This window comes from Bos taurus, chromosome 6 (genome assembly GCF_002263795.3).
Source record: "Bos taurus isolate L1 Dominette 01449 registration number 42190680 breed Hereford chromosome 6, ARS-UCD2.0, whole genome shotgun sequence".
Lineage (NCBI taxonomy): Eukaryota > Metazoa > Chordata > Mammalia > Artiodactyla > Bovidae > Bos > Bos taurus.
The window spans coordinates 13,044,904-13,064,801 of NC_037333.1; positions in this window are offsets into that span (position 1 = coordinate 13,044,904).

The window sequence follows — 19,898 nt, forward strand, 5'->3', positions numbered from 1 at the left end:
TGGCTCTGTTTCTGAAGAAATGAATTTTTCAAGGAGCAGGAAAAAGCTTTTTTGGGGATGTTACTTCAAAAATAAGTGATTATCTCAAAAATTCATCTTTTAAAATGCATCTACACAGTTATACCAAGATACTTCTTTCTGAACTACAGTGCCATCAGAATCTTAAAAAAAGAAATATAATGCCCTATCATTCTGTAAGTAAAAACATTCACAATAAAACTTCCTTTAAAAAAATATTTATTTGGTTGTGCTGGGTCTTAGTTGCGGCATGTGGGATCTAGTTACCTGACCATGGATCGAACCTGGGCGGCATGCCCAGATTGGGAATGCAGAGTTTTAGCCACTGCACCATGAGGGACATTCCTTCACAGTAAAACTTTCAAGAAGTACAAAAGAAAGAAAGAAAAAAAAGTATCTAAAAGTTCATTCCTAGAGATCAGATCAGATCAAATCAGATTAGTCGCTCAGTTGTGTCCGACTCTTTGCGATCCCATGAATCGCAGGCCTCCCTGTCCCTCACCAACTCCCGGAGTTCACTGAGACTCACGCCCATCGAGTCAGTGATGCCATCCAGCCATCTCATCCTCTGTCATCCCCTTCTCCTCTTGCCCCCAATCCCTCCCAGTATCAGAGTCTTTTCCAATGAGTCAGCTCTTCGCATGAGGTGGCCAAAGTACTGGAGTTTCAGCTTCAGCATCATTCCTTCCAAAGAAATCCCAGGGCTGATCTCCTTCAGAATGGACTGGTTGGATCTCCTTGCAATCCAAGGGACTCTTAAGAGTCTTCTCCAACACCACAGTTCAAAAGCATCAATTCTTCGGTGCTCAGCCTTCTTCACAGTCCGTCTCTCACATCCATACATGATCCATCCATAGCCTTGACTAGACAGACCTTTGTTGGCAAAGTAATGTCTCTGCTTTTGAATATGCTATCTAGGTTGGTCATAACTTTCTTTCCAAGGAGTAAGCGTCTTTTAATTTCATGGCTGCAGTCACCATCTGCAGTGATTTTGGATAGCGGTGCTCAAAACTGGCCATGACTCTGCAATAGTAGGTGCTCAATAACGATCTGTTGGATGAACAAAGAATGAATGAAAAGACTCCCTTTGGCTCATTTCCTTCTGGTCTTTTTTCTGTGCATTTGTTTGCACAGTAGTTACTGGTATATATTATAATGGATTTTAACCATTATAAAAAGAATACATTCCCCTTATAGAAAATTTGAAAAATTCAGAAGAGTATACAATGAAAAATAAAAAGCATCTAGAGATTCCCTACCCAGAGATAATAATTGCTAATATATTGCTTCAGTCTTTTTTCTATGCTTATATTCTATATTTATGTATGTAAATAAGTTAAACCATTTGTATGATTTTTAGCCATTATTAACAAAGGAACATTTACTTATCCTTCATGGAAAAATAGCAAGGGCTTGATTATAATTAATAGTCAATGAAGTATTTGTCTTTACCAATTACAAACTCATGGCTCAAGTCACTCAATATTTATTTTAAAGATGCAGGACTACCATGGTGGTCTAATGGTTGAGAATCCGCCTTCCAGTGCAGGGGACATGGGTTCAATCCCTGGTCATGGAAGTAAGATGCCACATTGCACAGGGCAGCTAAGCCTGCACTGTGCACCTAGAGAGCCTGCCAGCTCTAGAGCCTGTGTGCTGCAGTAGGAATACATTGCCACAATAGGCATAATATGCCACAATATAGATCCAGCACAGCAAAAAAAGATGCAGAAAACTGCTTACTGGAATTACTTCACTATGAAAAATGACCCAGTCCACCTCTATGAAACTCTTTTGTTTGGGAGAAAATGAATCTAACAAACAGAAGTTGTAATTCTCCAAGCCTTGTCCACAAAGTGTCAATGTTTACAACAGCAGGTGCTCTTTAGATGTAAATGAAAGCTGTAACTTGAGTTCCAGATAATATACAACTGGATAGGAGACACCCCAGAAATCACCGATTGCCTGCTGCAGACCCCTGTGAGCTCCGCGTGTCTTCAGTAGGTTAACTCGGACAGAGACCCAGGCCTGGAGATGGTGTGTGAGATGCCACCTGCAGGCTAGTCAGCTGAGTGCCCCAGCTGAGCTCTGCATCACCATCTTGAAAACAGGAGTGAAGACAAGCCTTTAGCGATCTGTCATTACCCTAAACAGGCCTCACTGAGCCAGAAATTACTATGCTACCCTGGAATTGTGTGTCTTACAACCGGAAGAAAAGGAGTAACCTTAATGGACCAGTTTACTCCCAGGCTCTCTTGAGAATTCAAACTTGAGCACCACATGATGTCAATTATATGAACAACAAAGGAGCCACATTTTCATGATGTGAAAAGATGGCAGAACAGAAGGACTTTGAGCTCTTCTCTCATGAGCACACCAAAATCACACTGACTGCTGAACGACCGTCAATAAAAAGACTGGAACCTAGCAACAAAAAAAAAAGATTCTACATCCAAAGACATAATGAAGAAACTCAATAAGATTTTATTTGATATAATCAAATCCCAAACACTCCAGGTGGGCAAGCTGCAAACTGGAGAACAATTACATTACACAAGTTCTTCCACAGGAGTGAGGGTTCTGAGTCCCGCATCAGGCCTGGGGGCCTGGCATCAAGAGGAGGAGTCTAGAGCATTTGGTTTTGACGTCTAGCAGGGCTTGAGTGCAGGAGCTCCACTCTTGGAGGGCACACACAGTCTCACGTGCACCAGGACCCTAGGCAAAAGTAGTGACTTCAGAGGAGTCTGGGCTAGATCTACCTGCTGGTCTTAGAGGTTCTCCTGGGGTGCTGTGGTGCCGCTGTGGTGCACTGTGGAGCTCACCAGTGACAGAGGTACTGGGGAGCATCCACTGATGTGAACTGTCCTGGAGGCTGCCATTTGGGGACCAAGACCTGGCCCCACCCAACAGCCTGTAGGCTCCAGTGCTGGGACATCTTAGGCCAAACACACAGGGTAGGAATACAGCCACATCCATCAGCAGTCAAGCTGCCTAACGATTTCCTGAGCCTATAGCCACCTCTAGACACATCCCCTGACATGGCCCTGTGCCCCAGAGGGCCAAGACCCAGCTCTACTCATCAGTGGACAGGCACCAGCCCCTCCCATCAGGAAGCCTGCACAAGCCTCCAGACCAGCCTCACCCACCAGTGGGGAGAAACCAAAAGTAAGAAAACTAAGATCCTGCAGCCTGTGGAACTAAATCTGCAGATGCAGATCAGAACCTACCCTGGGACCAGCTGGTGCCTGGCCCTTGCTAGGACGCGTAGGACATCCCCCCCAGACGACCACTTATTCAAGGTTGAGAATCATAATTAACCTTCCACATACAAAAAATACAGATATAAACTGGGACGAAATGAGACGGCAAAGGAGTATCTTCCAAATGAAGGAACAATGCAAAACCCCAGAACAACTAAGTGACATGGAGATAAGCAGTTACCTGAGAGGGTTCAGAGTAATAATCATGAAGATGTTCCAAGAACTGGGAAAAAGAACGGATGCACAGAGCAAGAAGCTACAGAAAGTTTTTAACAAAGTCAGAAAATATAAAGAACAACCAGAGTTGAAGAATACAATAACTGAAATGAGAATCACACTAGAATAAACAATAGCAGAATATATGAGGCAGATGCCCTGGAACAGAATAAAAAGAATGAAAAGAAATTGTGACAGTTTAAGAGACCTCTGGGACAACGTCCTGCACTCTGAAAACTCTAAGATGCTGATGGAAAAATCAAAGATGATACAAACAGATGGAAAGATAAACTGTGTTCTTGGATTAGAAGAATTAATATTGTCAAAATGACTATACTACCCAAAGCAATCTACAAATTCAGTGCAACTCCTATCAAATTACCAGTGGCATTTTTCACAGAATATTTTTTAAAAATTTGTACGGAAACACAAAAGACCCTAAATAGTCAAAGCAATCTTAAGAAAGAAAAACAGCTAGGGGAATCAGGCTCCCTGAATATAGACTATACTACAGAGCTACAGGAATCAAAACAATGTCGTACTGGCACAAAAACAGATATACTGATCAATGGAACAGGGTAAAAATCCCAGAGATAAAACCCATGCTCTTATGGTCAATTAACCTATGACAAAGGCAAGAATACAGAATGGAGAAAAAAGAGTCTCTTCAGTGAGTGGTGCTGGGAAAACTCAACAGCTACATGTAAACGAATGAAATTAGAACATTCTCTAACATCACATACTCAAAGTAAATTAAAGACCTAAATGTAAAACTGGATACTATAAAATTCTTAGAGGAAAACACAGGCAGAAAACTCTTTGACATAAATCGTGGCAATGTCTTTTTGGATCCACCAGCTAGAGCAATGGAAATTAAAACAGACAAATGAGAAGAAATAAACTTAAGAGCTTTTTTGCACAGCAAAGTAAAACATGAACAAAATAAAAAGACAACTTACAGAATGGGAAAAAATATTTGCAGACAATACTACTGACAAGGGATTAATCTCTGAAATATACAAATAACTCATATAGCTCAATACCAAAAATACAAACAGCCTAATCAAAAAATGGGCAGAAGATCTAAATAGATTCAGTTCAGTTCAGTTCAGTTCAGTCACTCAGTCGAGTCCGACTCTTTGCGACCCCATGAATTGCAGCACGCCAGGCCTCCCTGTCCATCACCAACTCCCGGAGTTCACTCAGACTCACGTCCATCGAGTCAGTGATGCCATCCAGCCATGTCATCCTCTGTCGACCCCTTCTCCTCCTGCCCCCAATCCCTCCCAGCATCAGGTTATTTCTCCAAAAAAGACATACAGATGGCCAACAGAACTTGAAAAAATGTTCAACATCACTTATTATTAGAAAAATGCAGATCTAAACCACAATGGGCTATCACTGTACTCCAGTCGGGATGGCTATCATCAGAAAGTCTACAAATAATTAATGCTGGAGACACTGTGGAGAAAAAGGACATCATACAAGGTTGGTGGGAATGAATATTGGTACAACCACTAGGGAGAACACTATGGAGTTTCCTGAAAAAAACTAAAAATAGAGTTACCACATGATCCTGCAACCCCACTCCTGGCCAAATATCCAGAGAGAGCCATGGTTCGAAGGATACATGCACCCCAGGATTCACTGCAGTACTATTTACAAAAACCAAGACATGGAAGCCACCTAAGTCCCTGTTGACAGATGAATGGATGAAGAAGATGTGTTATATAATGAATACTACTCAGCCATAAAAAATAATAAGAATGTTCTCTAAATTTTTATTTACAAAAAAGTCTGTTTGTGCATCATAGAATGAAACAATCCAATTTCTAGACTGAAATACACTCATCAATTGCCTTTGCTTTATACAGGCATTTGGGTATATATGTTAGGTTTTTTCCAAGATTCTTTTACAAACACCACATTGATCCCTAGGGAGGAGAACAAGTAGTCTCCCCACTTTATAAATGATAAAGCCAACAGAGAAATTGAAGTGATCCATCTAATTGACCATAAGTAGTACAAGACAGGGCTAGAACTCAGACTAATCCAACTGAGGCTTTTCTACTACACGGTACTGCCTGAGTGGTAAGTCATTCACTTTATCAAACTGTGAAAGACACTGAAACCAAAGATTCTACAATCCTCTTTGATTAAACCAGACTGATTTCCTGTTAATTTAACTTGGTTAATTTATATGCAACACTTTACTAGTAATTTGTTTGAACAATCTATACCTTCCTGGTTAAATAAACTTTGCTAGAAAAATGGGATTGTTGAATTTTCTTTGAAGTTCTTGAAGGTCTACATTTGCTACTAGAAGATCTGTTTGGATACAATGGAAGAAAACTGATTTATCAACAAAGAGGTAGTAATGTGGCTGAGCTGGTAATTTTTATTATCAAAAGTTAATGAAAAACAAATAATTATGATTCATATTCTGCTCCACTCTGCAGCAAACCCCTATCCTTAGAAACATATGTTTCAATATTTGAGTTACTTGTGAAAAATCAGAAGTTAAAATCTGAGATTATGAAGCCCAGCTTAAAACTTCAAGATAAAACATAACTATTGGTATAGTTCTTTAATATTTGAACAAAAAGAATGTTTGATTTGGAGATGCCAAAGCAAACCCCACATGCTTCATGCTCTTCTTGACTACGGTTTAATTTAAAGACAGCTGTGAAATAGCTTTATACTAATTTGATTTTTTTATATTAAATAAGAATGAAATGGAAATTGGTGATTTGCTCGACAGATATTGGACCCTGAAAATTAAATAATTGCTCTAAAAGCATTAGCTCAACACTGATTTGAAATGCCTGCTTTGTAATTAGTCTTGAGTGAAATGTATGTTTAGTTCAAGTTGTGTTTTTTGGTTTATATTAGTATGATTTGATTATAAAGTAAAGGAAAAATACAATCCAAATATCACTGCAAGCCTTTGAATTCCTTTCATCCTAAAACACCAGTTAGGTTGATTTTTAAAAAACTCTTCTATTAGTCTCTTAATTATTGATATTCTTTACTATTTTACTTTCTAACTGAGCAAATCTGATCTTGATAATGTAGTAAATGAAGGTCTGTATATGTGTGTGTGTATGAAAAATTAAGAAGTAGTCAACTCACAGGTTAAAGAATTAGTGGAGAAGACTTCCTAAGTGAGTTTTAAGGTACCAATTGCTTATTAAAACAAAATCTTCAAGTCCATTGATTTTATTGGCTGAATGAAGATGGATTTGTAGATTCTTAGAACAGATTCTTTGGCTCCACTGAAGTCAGTGCATTCACTAAGCATCTACTTTGTGGCTGGTCTGTGTTACATGGAGAGCAGTCTGGTTCATTCTGGAACAGACATGTGGAACTTGTTTTATTTGTGAGCCCAGGCATGAAGAATAGGTGAATCAGTTACATATCACTCTACCCCTATATGGGGCAAGCTCAGTTCAGTTCAGTTCAGTCCAGTCGCTCAGTCGTGTCCGACTCTTTTTGACCCCATGAATTGCAGCACGCCAGGCCTCCCTGTCCATTACCAACTCCCGGAGTTCACTGAGACTCACGCCCATCGAGTCAGTGATGCCATCCAGCCATCTCATCCTCTGTCGTCCCCTTCTCCTCCTGCCCCCAATCCCTCCCAGCATCAGAGTCTTTTCCAATGAGTCAACTCTTCGCATGAGGTGGCCAAAGTACTGGAGTTTCAGCTTTAGCATCATTCCTTCCAAAGAACACCCAGGGCTGATCTCCTTCAGAATGGACTGGTTGGATCTCCTTGCAGTCCAAGGGACTCTCAAGAGTCTTCTCCAACACCACAGTTGAAAAGCATCAATTCTTCGGCACTCAGCTTTCTTCACAGTCCAACTCTAACATCCATACATGACCACTGGAAAAACCATAGCCTTGACTAGATGGACCTTTGTGGGCAAAGTAATGTCTCTGCTTTTCAATATGCTGTCTAGGTTGGTCATAACTTTCCTTCCAAGGAGTAAGCGTCTTTTAATTTCATGGCTGCAGTCACCATCTGCAGTGATTTTGGAGCCCCAAAAAAGAAAGTCTGACATGGGGCAAGCTACAGCTCTCCTAATAGAGAAACTGGGTGGAATCCTGGAAGTAAGAAAATTGGGCTTTTGGGGGGCCTAATTTTGGAATATATACTTCTAAATAAACCAAGAACCAACAAGGCCATGATGTATTGGGAGCTCAGGTTCCCAGTATCCTCAGGTTTCTTATGATAGAGTCAGTATCAGGCTTTCACACTTAAGATTTTGAGGTTGAGGCCAGACACTGAGGACCAAGTAAGGCAGTGTGGAGTAAGAAGAGGGATGGCTATACGTGGTGAGGAAGACACATATGTGGTTGACAAATTGTGAGGCGTGAAAAAATTCTAGGTCTTTCAACACAATTGTGTGCATCCAAATGACATCTCCTACTGGTCTTTGACTTCTTTTAACTATCATGGGCCCTATCGAGTGTTTTGAATGGATAATGATAATCTGGACCCACATGGTGACATCACATGAGTCCGGGTATCAGGCAAAGTGTAATTACTGAGTCTAGATATTGTATGTGACTTGCTTTTATGTGCTGGCATACTCTATAAGCAAGCTGACTAAATATAAAGAGTCAAGGACAAAATTGATGACATACTGCAAAGAAACTACACATATAACTTTAGTGCCAATGGCTCTTCAGAATGCTATTTTGCATTTATAATTTGGGATCAGCATTATCACAGGAGATGCTAAGTGTTTAGACAATATAATCAAGTGATCTGCTTTTCTCTTCTTTGATTGCCTTCTTATTGAGCATTTTCCCCTATATTTTAAAACAAACCAAATAGGACATGTTTCTCTTGCCGTCTTCTCTGGGTCATTTATGTGCCTAAGCATATATAACTTGAAGCAGACCTTCATATGTTAAATATGACAACCTCATTTTGTGTTGTTTGTATTCATTATAGCACATCTATCGCCTTTTCCTTGTTTTTTAGTTTTATTTATATACTTTTGATAATAACATATGTGTGGGGTCAAAATTCAAGAGGAACTGAAGGGAAGAGAATGAAAAGTCTCCCTCCATCCTGTGTCCCCAGCTACCTAGCTGCCATCTCCAGAGTCAACCGATACCATATTTCCTTCAAGAGACAGTTAACTAACATGGGAGTCCATACATATAAGTGGTCTCCCCCCTTTACATGGTAGCCTACCGTGCTGCAGTCCACGGGGTCGTCAAGAGTCGGACACGACTGGGCAACTGAACAGCAAGAAACGACAACTACCACACATCCTCCGGTACCTGGCCTTTTTCACTAAACAGCATATCTTACAGTTCATTCCATGTTGTCTATACTTTTTAAAAATTGCCTGAGATTTGTCATCACCTAAATTACTTCAACATGTTGCTGACCACAACCTCACCCTCCCTTCACCTCCACATACTTGCCAGCTCCACCAACATCTCTCATCTCCTGACTCTTTACCATTCTCCCAGCCTCCTTTTATCTTTTCCTGTCTGTCAAGACACCATTGTGTTTAATCACTCTCAACAGTCCTGATGCCTTGCCACTTTGCTGCAGGTTCTTCCAGGGATTAGTCCAAACATCCTCTTCCATTTTCTTACACCTGGGCAGCTGGGTGCTGGAGAGAAAATTATACTAACGTGCAGATGTTGCCACAATACATTTATGATAACTGAGCTCACAGGTCCCATAGGCCCAGAAGTTATATGTCCCTAATAAGTGCTTCAGCTCATTGTTTCCAGTCACTCTTCCCACCAAAATGATTTTTCTAACATGCAAAAATCCTATGAATTCAATCAATCTCTCCCCCACATGCTGCTGCTGCTGCTGTTAAGTCACTTCAGTCATGTCCAACTCTGTGCGACCCCATAGATAGCAGCCCATGAGGCCCTCCCCGTCCCTGGGATTCTCCAGGCAAGAACACTGGAGTGGGTTGCCATTTCCTTCTCCAATGCATGAACGTGAAAAGTGAAAGTGAAGACGCTCATTCGAATCCGACTCTTAGCGACCCCATGGACTACAGCCCACCAGGCTCCTCCGTCCACGGGATTTCCCCCCCACATGAGATAACCACTAATCTACTCTGTCACCATAGATCAGTTCTGCCTGCCTTAAAACTTCATGTAAATTGAACCAGTGTCTACTCTTTTGAGTCTTTTCACTCAGCATGTTTTCAGGTGTATCCATGTTATTACATGGATCAGCAGTTCATTCCTTTTAATTTGAGCATATTCTGTTGTATGAATTTTGTTGTGGTTGTTTTAAATCTGTTGGCCAGTTCTTCACTTCTGAAATAATTTCATCTTCTCTAGTTTCTCTGTTCTCTCTGAAATTCCTATTAGTCAGATGATGGACTCCTGGAATGATAAGTATCTTATCCTTACTGCTGTTTATATCTTTGATATCTTTTTTGCTTTTAGATTAAAAAGACTTTATTGGTGCTGCAGTCCATGGGGGTTGCAAAGAGTCGGACACGACTGAGCGACTGAACAACAGGCTGAGTGTAGGTCTGCTTCCTTTACAAGAGGTAGTTCCTATTTCCCCAGTTTTCATGAGGTATCAGCCACACGTATTAGCCTTTAGGAAAGTACTCCAGAAAATGTTGCCTCCTTTGGCTACTTACTGCAACCTAACAATATAGGGAGAAGAAAAAACTACAAAAGAAATCATTCCTTTAGAAGACAGTTCTGGACTTCCCTGGTAGTCCAGTGGTTAAGAATCTGCCTGCCAATGCAGGGTACACAGGTTTGATCCCGGGTCTGGGAATGTGCTCTATTCCACGTGCCATGGAGCAACCAAGCCTGTGCACCACAGCTACTGAATCCAAGCTCTAGAGCCTTCGAGCCATAACTACTGAAGCCCATGCACCTAAAGCCTGTGCTCCACGACGAGAGAAGCCACTGCAATGAGAAGCCATGCACTGCAACAAAGAATAAGCCCCGCTTGTTGCAATTGGAGAAAGCCCAAGTGCAGCAAAGAAGACCCAATGCAGCCAATCAGTACAAAACACACTAATTCTCTTTGGAAAAAAGTTTTGCCAAGAGCACTGTTACTGATCTGCATGGCCTTGGCATAGCCATGCAGTACATACCATCTGATCCATATTAATTAATAAAGAGGAGGAAATGAAAAAAGTGAGAGTCCTCATGCCTTGTTGACCTCAGTTTTGACTTAGCTGTCCTACAATGATTAAATTCACTCTCTGTTCTATAGGTACAGGTTTATTTCTTCTTAAATACTGAATTAGAAATTTCCAGCTGCCAGCAAATTGTGATTGAGATCACATCAAGGGATTCTTTCCTGTCCAAGTGCGTGGGACCGAGGAATGTATTACTGACTTCTGATTAGACTGTCTGCATATGTTTTCATTATTATTTTAAAATTCTGTATGGCATATTTTTATTTCATCCCTATTTTGTGAGGAAAAGAAAAACACTTGGGATAAGAGGAAAGGAAAAGGCTGTTATTTTAATACCATGATACTTCATAATTAGCTTATTTCAAACAAAGGGATTGTTTTCAAGCATCAACACAGGGAAAAGTGAGCACTGTTGATGCCAATTTCATGAGACTGAGGATGAAAGTAAGGTTCAGAACAGAATCCAAAATACCATGTGATTCTTTGAGAGTGGCCAGCAACTTAAGGAACAATGCACTTAGCCCCAGAACAATGTCCTTGGGCCTCCATGACTCGTTTTCTGAGAAATAGTGTTGGTCTCAAATCCAGTACAACTCAAATAATTGGTATAAGAGCAGTGGTCACTAGGTTCACAGAAATATTAAAGCTGTACTTCCCTCTAATTTTTAGTGACACAGATTCTCTACTGGGAAATTTTTTAAAAGGGAAAAGCTATATTCGAGTTAAGGCAGTAACAAGAGTTCAAGTGTAGGTTAATATTGACATAAAGTTTCAGTTTCTATTTCTAGACTGTTTCATTTTTTTCAGAATTTCTTAGTAAACATTTACCATGAAAATATCTCTTGATTTTTCTGCACGATATTACATTGTGAGATTATTCTTTCTTTTCCTTCAAGAGAAAATGAACTCTCAAATGCTCCAAAATAAAAACCCAGGAGAAAAAGAGAATTTGCTGAGAAGAATGCCAAGAATTATCGTCTTGCAAATCCTTTCCTTTCTCTTATTCCGAGTCCTGCTGTCTCATGCACTGACAATAATACAACATAGTTTCAGTGTGGTGATTGCTGCTTTAAAAATGCAGAGTTAAACAGAAACCCACAATAGCCTCCCTTGGGGTAAAGATGGTTTCTGTCAACAGAGAAAGCCTAAGACCTAAAAGCATAGGTAAGCAAAATTCAGAATTAAACATTTTCCGGATCCTGATTAATTTTATTTTATTTATTTATTTATTTTTAATCATTTATTTATTTTAATTTGGCTGCACTGGGTCTTAGTTGCTGCATGTGGGATCTAGCTCCTTGTCCAGGGATCGAACCCAGGCCCCCTGCATTGGGAGCGCAGAGTCTTAGCCACTGGACCACCAGGGAAGTCCCTGATTAATTTTAAAATAGAAGCTTTAGAAGCCATATATTCAAGCACAGAATAACAGAGGAGGCAAGTTTTTAATCACCTCTGAGGACTGGTCAAGAAACACATTTAAGAAAGATTAAACACAAGTAATTTCCTGTTAGCAAATATTATTAAACGAGAATTATTACTTTGAGAAATTGGTAAAAAATCTTTCTTTAGAAATTCATCAAGTCCCTGGGATCTCATCTCTCTGGGAAAATTAGACGTGATTTACCCAGAAAAGCATTGAGAAGCTTTTCTTTCTCTGTGAAACCCCAGGAACTGTGAGTAAACAAAAATTAAATTTTGAGACAGCAATATGGAAACACATACATTACCATATGTAAAGTAGATATCCAGTGGGAATTTACCATGTGACACAGGGAGCTCAACCCAAGTGCGTTGTGATGGCCTAGAGGCTAGGATGGGATGGAGATAGGAGGGAGGCCGAAGGAGGTGGTGATTTCATGATGTAGGGCAGAAATCAGCACAATATTATGAAGCAATTATCTTCAAAAAAAATTTTTTTTAATTAGCACTGAATGTTTCTCTTCCATACATTTCCATCATAGTTCAAGAACAAGTTTTAAATGTTTGTGGGGGAAAAAAAGTTACAGTATCCTGTGTTTGTGCTCAGTCCTGTCCTACTCTTGGCAACCTGATGGACTGTAGCCTGCCAGGGTCCTCTGTCCATGGAATTTTCCAGGCAAGAATACTGGAGGGGTTGCCATTTCCTGCTCCGCGGGATCTTCCTGACCTGGGATCAAACTTGAATCTCTTGCATCTCTTGCACTGGCAAGCAGATTCTTTATCAGGGAAGCCTTTTCCAGGATTCTTTACCTGGGCAGCCCTACAATATCCCATGTTAACCCAAAGGGTCCAACTCCTAGGGCCTTAACTATAACTGTGAGCAAGTTCTATGATATAACTCACCTTACTTCAGACATCTCTGATCTGAAATTTACTCCCAATCTTTAATAATAAGAGTAGAAAAGACAGAGGCACTTTGCAGAAGGCCAGTGTTGTTGTTGTTTTTTAATAACAATTTCTGATTATAAATGTTCCAAAATTTACTCGGAAAACACAAAAAGAGAAAATTTAAATTACCAATAACAAAAAGATAGCCACTATGAATACTTTTTTGTCCAGGATGTATGTGTTTGTATTTCCCTACAGTCAGAGATATATATCATATACAGATTGGGGTCACACTAAGCATTATATAGAAAGTTTTAAAAATTAAACATCCAGGCTTCTCTGGGGACTCGGTGGTAAAGAATCTGTCTGTCAATGCAGGAGACATGGGTTCAATCCCTGGTCCGGGAAGATCCCACGAGCTGCAGAGTAACTAAGCCTGTAAGCTGCAGCTACTGAGCCTGTGCTCTAGAGCCCTGGAGCCACAACTACTGAAGCCCTGCAACCTAGGGCCCACGCTCAGCAACAAGAAAAGCCACCGCCAGAAGTCCTGGCACAACTAGGGAGCAGCCCCAGCTCGCAGCACCAAGAGAAAAGCCTGCACAGCAAGGAGGATTCAGCACAGCCAAAAAATAAAATAAATAAAAATTAAGTATCAATCAAAAATATGATCTTAAAGTCTGCATAACATTTTGGTATTGTGGCAGTATTGTATTTATTATGAGTCAATCTCTACTCTTGGCAGATGAACAGCTTAAAAGATTCACAGGTACACTTGGCAAAGTGCAATTTTGCCTGACAAAGTTAAGGACAAGCCAACTGAAGCAGGAAAGCAATGAAGCAGAGGGGAAACAGGAATGTGGGTGTCTGGATCCAGGGGATGAGGCCTAAGGCGACTGCACTTGGTGCCTCTCGCACTCCTTTCCCAACATTTTACACACCCGACATCTAGCTAAAATGGGCACTGAACACCAATTCGGAAGAGAATAAAAAATACCAGGGGAGCGACAAGCAGTCTGGAGAATGAATCTGGAAATGGCTGTAGGTGGGAGGAGAGATACTGATCCGTATAGATACAGTATATTCCCAGCAAGCGCGTAAGAGGTCCTTTTATTAGTCTGGAGTCCAGGGCTTTCCCCCAAAGTACTTAGTCTTGGCCTCACTTCTAGCTGCTAAACAGCTAAATCCTCACAAGAAAGTCTTGGGACCCAGGCCCGCTCGTCTCAAACTTGGCAGCCATCAGAACTACCGGGGGCGGTGTCTTACGCGTCTGTTTATTTCTACTCGGAGAAGCCCACCATCGACAATTTTGAGCCTGAAGGTTAGAAGTGGCCGAGCCTACGAGCTCGTAACCGGAGCCACAGGTGAAGGCCCCAGAGCGCATCCCAAGAGGAATGCGAAACGTCGCCCAGCCCCACGCCGTGTAGGCTCCTCCGCGGACCCCGCCAGAGGGCACCAGGACCTCGCCGCGCGCGCGCAGCGGCCCCGCACCTGCGGCCAGACCTGCAGACGTTCAGGTGCCACCCCGCAGGCCGCCGTGGGGTGTAGGGGGCGCCGCCTCCAAACCCAGCCGCTTTCCGGCTCCCTCGGCCAGCGCCTGAGACGCTGTTTTGTGTTTTGTTTTAAAAGCCTTCCCCGCCCCGGTACTGCTTGAAGGCGTAAATGAGAGAGGGTGGGAGGGGTGAGAGGGGGAAATGGAGAAAAGAGGCGCGGGAGGACTGAATGCCTTCTTTAAATTACTGCTGACACCTCGGTTCCAGGCCCCTAAAATCTCAATCAACAATCCATTAGAACTCAACAGGAGTAAAACGAAATCCTCGTTTAAGTGTATTTATCCGATCTCCTTTCTCTCTTTCAAATGCTAAATCCATTTCAGCATATGCCCCCTTCTTTCTCTAGCCTTTCTCTCAAGACTGGCAGCCCATACCACTCTTGTAAATATGAAAGATGCTAATCATATGACATATCACGTCTCCGTCGGAGCCGGAATAAAGCCTTCAGATTTGGGATCATTGCCTCCAGACAACAGCTTCATCAGCCGGAAAGTTGGTTTTTTTCTCCTTTCCTTCAACTCTCAATCCCTTCTTTGTCTGGAGTAAAATGCAGCCGACTCGAGCCACCCAGGCCATATGGTTCACTCTGTATTTTCTTAGTTGAATTCTGAATTGTTTCTGTGACTTGCGAAAGTTTTTTTGGAAGTGCGTATAAAGACATAGAAGAGCTACTTGTGCAGGGAGCGCTACCGGGCGCGCCGCGGCCGCCCCCTCCCGGCCTGGAGCCCGGGCGGTTGGCTGCGCGGATAGTGATGCCGGCCACTGCACGGTCGCGAGGCTAAGACCCGCGGGCCGCAGCTGCCGGTTCGTTTGCTATGCGGCCTCCGCGCCTCGCGGAGGGAATGAAATTTGGGGGGAAAGAAAGATGAATTAATCAGGTGCTAGGGTCGACCCCAAATGGTTTGTGTCCTAAAGTATCGTTTTGGATCCGTGAAAATAAAACATAGCCCGGCTCTCTTCCGACACTGTATTACATTACAGTCTTATTGTCTACCTAACACGGTTTTCTGACATGTGTTAACTTTTTCATTTTTTGTCTACCGATTTGAATGTAAGCTCTATGGGGGTAGGAATGGTGTCTGTTTTGTGCAGGGGTTGTTCCCAGGGCTTGGTGCAGTGCTCGGCACACACTGGTTGCCCGTGTATGTATAAAGGAGGGATGACTGAATGAGTGCGTTAAGTAGCAAGATGATGTTGCCCAAAGGAACACATTAAAGAACTTTCTCTGCTTAAGATTCGAATTTATTCATCCCAACCTGGCTCTTTTAATTTATATTATCAACAAACAATAATTTCCAGAAGAGAATTCAGTGTTTGGGGAGGTTACGTTTTTCCTTAGTTGGGAGAAGAGAGGGAAAATCAGCTTTCAGATCTTTTTTCCATTGCTTTGAATGAGTTTTGTGTTTTTCAGGTTTGGGACTGTCCCTGCGAGAGAGCAGGCTGCCAAATTTCCTTTCTCTCTAACTCCTTACACAAACCCCAAAGAGTTCTTTCACCAAATCATTAAATTCTACAGAGGTGGTCAAGCTCGCACTGCTTTTCATGAAACGGAGAAAGAAAAGGGTCCTTGAAGTTTAGAAGATGCCCAAGGAAAACTCCTTGAATGACATCAAAAGAATGAGTTTCCATAGCTGTTGAAGCACGAGGGCCATGTATCCGCACAAAGAGGGACCGGGGCACCGGGACGGGCTCACAGCTCTGTCCCAGGACAATTGGGTCACTGAAATAGGGAATTAATTACCATTGGAGAGTGGGCAGCCCATTCACCACTGGCTGAGTTTTATTAAACGCCAATATAAATAACAAAACAACTCTTGTGGCTGCACTATTCCTACACGCCAAAGGAAGGATTATGCCGGGGATTAACATCTTAAAGTCTATGAGACTTTCTGACTCAAGGCTCGGAGCTGGTAATCGTGTTTGTCTCCTGGTTCAGCGATTAGTGATCTCTTTCTTGCACTTTCCCCTGGATAGCCAATGTCCCTTTTTGCAGGCACAGAGGGGTGAGGGGGGCTTCTCTCCCTAGTGGGCCCCCAGCCCCCAATTCAAGCGCCGGCTGTTCTTTTCCCCTTACCTGAGGAAAACAATCAGAAAGCTGGCGGAGACTGGTCAAATTTCCTACAGTGACTTCTTTCCTTTGTGGGAAAGAAGAGGAGTGCTCGGGCAGCGGGTCGCCTACCGAGTGCAGAGAAGCCTGCCGGGTTCTGCCTCTCCGGAGCTGGTGGGAAGAGGGTAGAGAGGGCGCAAAAGGAAGGGAGCCTTTCAGCACCTGCCGGGTGGATTTCAACACCATCAAGAAGACCTCCTGCGTCAAGCTGGAGTCCCTGAATGGTTGGCTTGGGGCGCCAAAGCACATTATACAGGTTTAGGACAAGGGAATAAGGGTCCCGAGAGAGAGGGGTTACGACCTTCTCTGCCTTGCACCTCCTCTTGTAGATTCCCCCGGCCGATCCCCAAATACGGAAGAGGGTGGGGCTGGCCCACTGAAGCTGCCGCGCACCATCCTAGCTCTGACCTCTGCAGGACTAGAGTGACAAACCCTCCCCCACAGGACCCGAGGGAGAGATCCAGGATGAGACAGAATTCCGCACAGGGGTCCAGTAAGAAGGCGGGGAGGGAGGGGGTGATGAGTTTACACTATTATTGTTCTTGACCTCCTTGCCTCCACAGAAGGGGACCCCCCAAAAATCCGAGCCCACTCTGCCTCCCAGCGCTTCACCATCTGCTCATCACTAGTAATGAACTCTGGCGTAGCAAAGAGCCCTCCGCAGGGAAGGGTGAGGGGATGCAGAGGGGGCTAATCATTTCCACTCGGTCTTCAACCACTCTGGAAATCGGAGTGTTTCTAGTCCCCAGCAAATAACTAAAGCTATTCAAGATTGGCTAACTTTTTCTTGCCATCTTTCCTGCCTTTTGGAGAGCTAACTGGGTGGATTAGGATTTAGGCTACAAAGCCATCCTTGGCAGACATCATCTAGTCCTTTTTAGCAGAGCAGAGCCCCTCCCTTTCCTTGAAGGCAGGACAACTGGAGGACGGGCTGGTTGGGGAGGCAACTTTTGCTCTTGTGCTTTCTGGGAAAAGGACCTTTCTTCACACCCATCCCCGCCCCCCCCCCCCAACATTCACCTGCAGCAGCAAAAGTATGGTGGGGTGACCATTTGTCCTCTTCGGCCACTTGTGAGGTCGAAGTGTGGATGGGATGTGTGGATGGGCCCCACAGCAACACCTACCCTAAACTTTAGAGCTCTTGGGTCGTCTCAAAGTTCAAGCTTCTTAAAAACAACAAAGACTTTCTAAAGGTCTCCACCCCCCTCCCTGCTCCCCTTACTTCACTTTTCTCTCCCTACACAACCTCGGGCCTCCTTTCTTTTTAAGGCTTGGGGATGAGTTTAAATCATTGGGCTCCCATTTCTTGATTACTGCCTGCTTTGAGCTTTTGTTCTCTTAAAGTAGGGATTGCACACAGAAAGAGGGGCTGAAGATGAACAGTTTGACCCTTTAGGACAGTTCACGCAATGGACAGGAGCGGCCCTCGGTCACCAAATTCACTGACGCTATTCACGCGCTCCCCTCCCCCTTCGCATAACATTTCAGCCTCGTTTCATCTGGACAATCTTTTAGACCACACAAGTGCCTCTTGAATTTATTTAAGTTAAAAGAGTGCTAGAAGCATCCAGCTAAGGATATCTGGCACTGGCTTCGTCTTTGCAAATCTGAGTACAAATCGAAATTGCTTTCTTTCAGCAAAACCAAGCAAAATGTGGAACAAATAAAATATTGCGGATGAGTGTGAATGGCTGGCTTCTGAATTGCACTAGTGTGTTAGTAGTTCTTGATGTTCTTCTCTTTTAAAAAACAACACTCTTCATAGTAGGAAATATTTCCCGAAATATTATGAACAGTGATGCTTTTCTTGAAGGCTACTAAGCAAAAACAGAACCAAAATTCTTAAAATTCCAAGATAATGTTATTGTTTAGTCACTCAGTCGTTTCTAACTCTTTGCAGCCCCGTGGACTGTAGCCCATCAGACTCCTCTGTCCATGGGATTTCTCAGGCAAGAATACTGGAGTGAGCTGCCATTTCCTTTGCCAGGGGATCTTGCGGCCCCAGGGATTGAACCCAGGTCTCCTGCATTTCAGGCAGATTTTTTTTAAACTACTGAGCCACCAGGGAAGCTGGAAGATAATATAGGGGGTGATTAAAAAAAAAACAAACTTGTACTTTTGCACAGTAATCTAACACAAACCACTCACTGCATATAGCCAACAAATTCCTTACTTTAAAAAGTTACATAAACTCCATGGTATCTTTATAGCCACATAGATTAGAGATTGATTTCTGTCATTTGAATATGTACACAAGCTTATGTTTCTTTTGCATACTTTTTCCTTTTGGAAAGAATCTCCTTTCCTGGAAATTTCCAGAATCAGAAATGTGCGATTTACCCTAATAATATTTTACTGTTACTAAATATCTGCACAGGATACTCTTAAATATTCATTATTAACTTCTTACAGACAGTATAGAAAGTTTGGGTTTTGACAAAGAAAAGCATGTACCCTTTCAGCGCATCATAAAAACATAAAATCTTGGAAGAACATAAAAACTGAGGGGTCAGACACCCAAACAGTCTTAAAAATCATCTAAAGAAACCCATTGTGTGTTTCACTAGCAATAAACATTAAAACCAGCTTGATATTGGAGTTTGTTTGGAGTTATACAAAATTCATCCGGTTTTCCTTTAAGCCTCCACTTAATTGGATTCCGATTCTGTTTTCCCCCTAATATATTTTATCATCAAATCAACCCAGCACTTCCTAGCCAGACCAAAAATTTAAAGACCTATCTAAAGTATGTTTCTACTGATACTAAAGTAAACTTTCCTTTGTTTCTACTACATTAACCTTGTCTTTCTTTGCAGGCCACTCCTGCCAGGAGATGTAGGTATGTAAAAGCTGACACTCCATAATATCTCCCATCATTCCAGTATTTGTTTTTAGCAGCCTTTGATCATTTCCTCAGAACCTAGCTTTCTCGTCCTATTTCTTTCAAAATTAATACAAAAATCCTGCATCCACTCCCATGTGTTCCTTCCATTTTTGACTAGACAAGACATAACAGAGTTTTCTTTTAGGGGGACTGTAAAGAATATTTACTTATTTGGCCTCAGTGATCATATCCTATAAAATAATGCTAATGTGTGCATCAACGATGATAAGCATTTTTGGTATCTTTCACTATTGATGCATTTTTTTCTTGAACAACTCTTTTATGAAGTTCTTCTTCTGCGGGTTCATGATACAGAGAGAGACACCCAAAGAAGGGTGAGACAGAGGTGAGACAGGCAGATGTTGTGTTCTGAAAAGACTAAACATTTCCCTTCTTTCT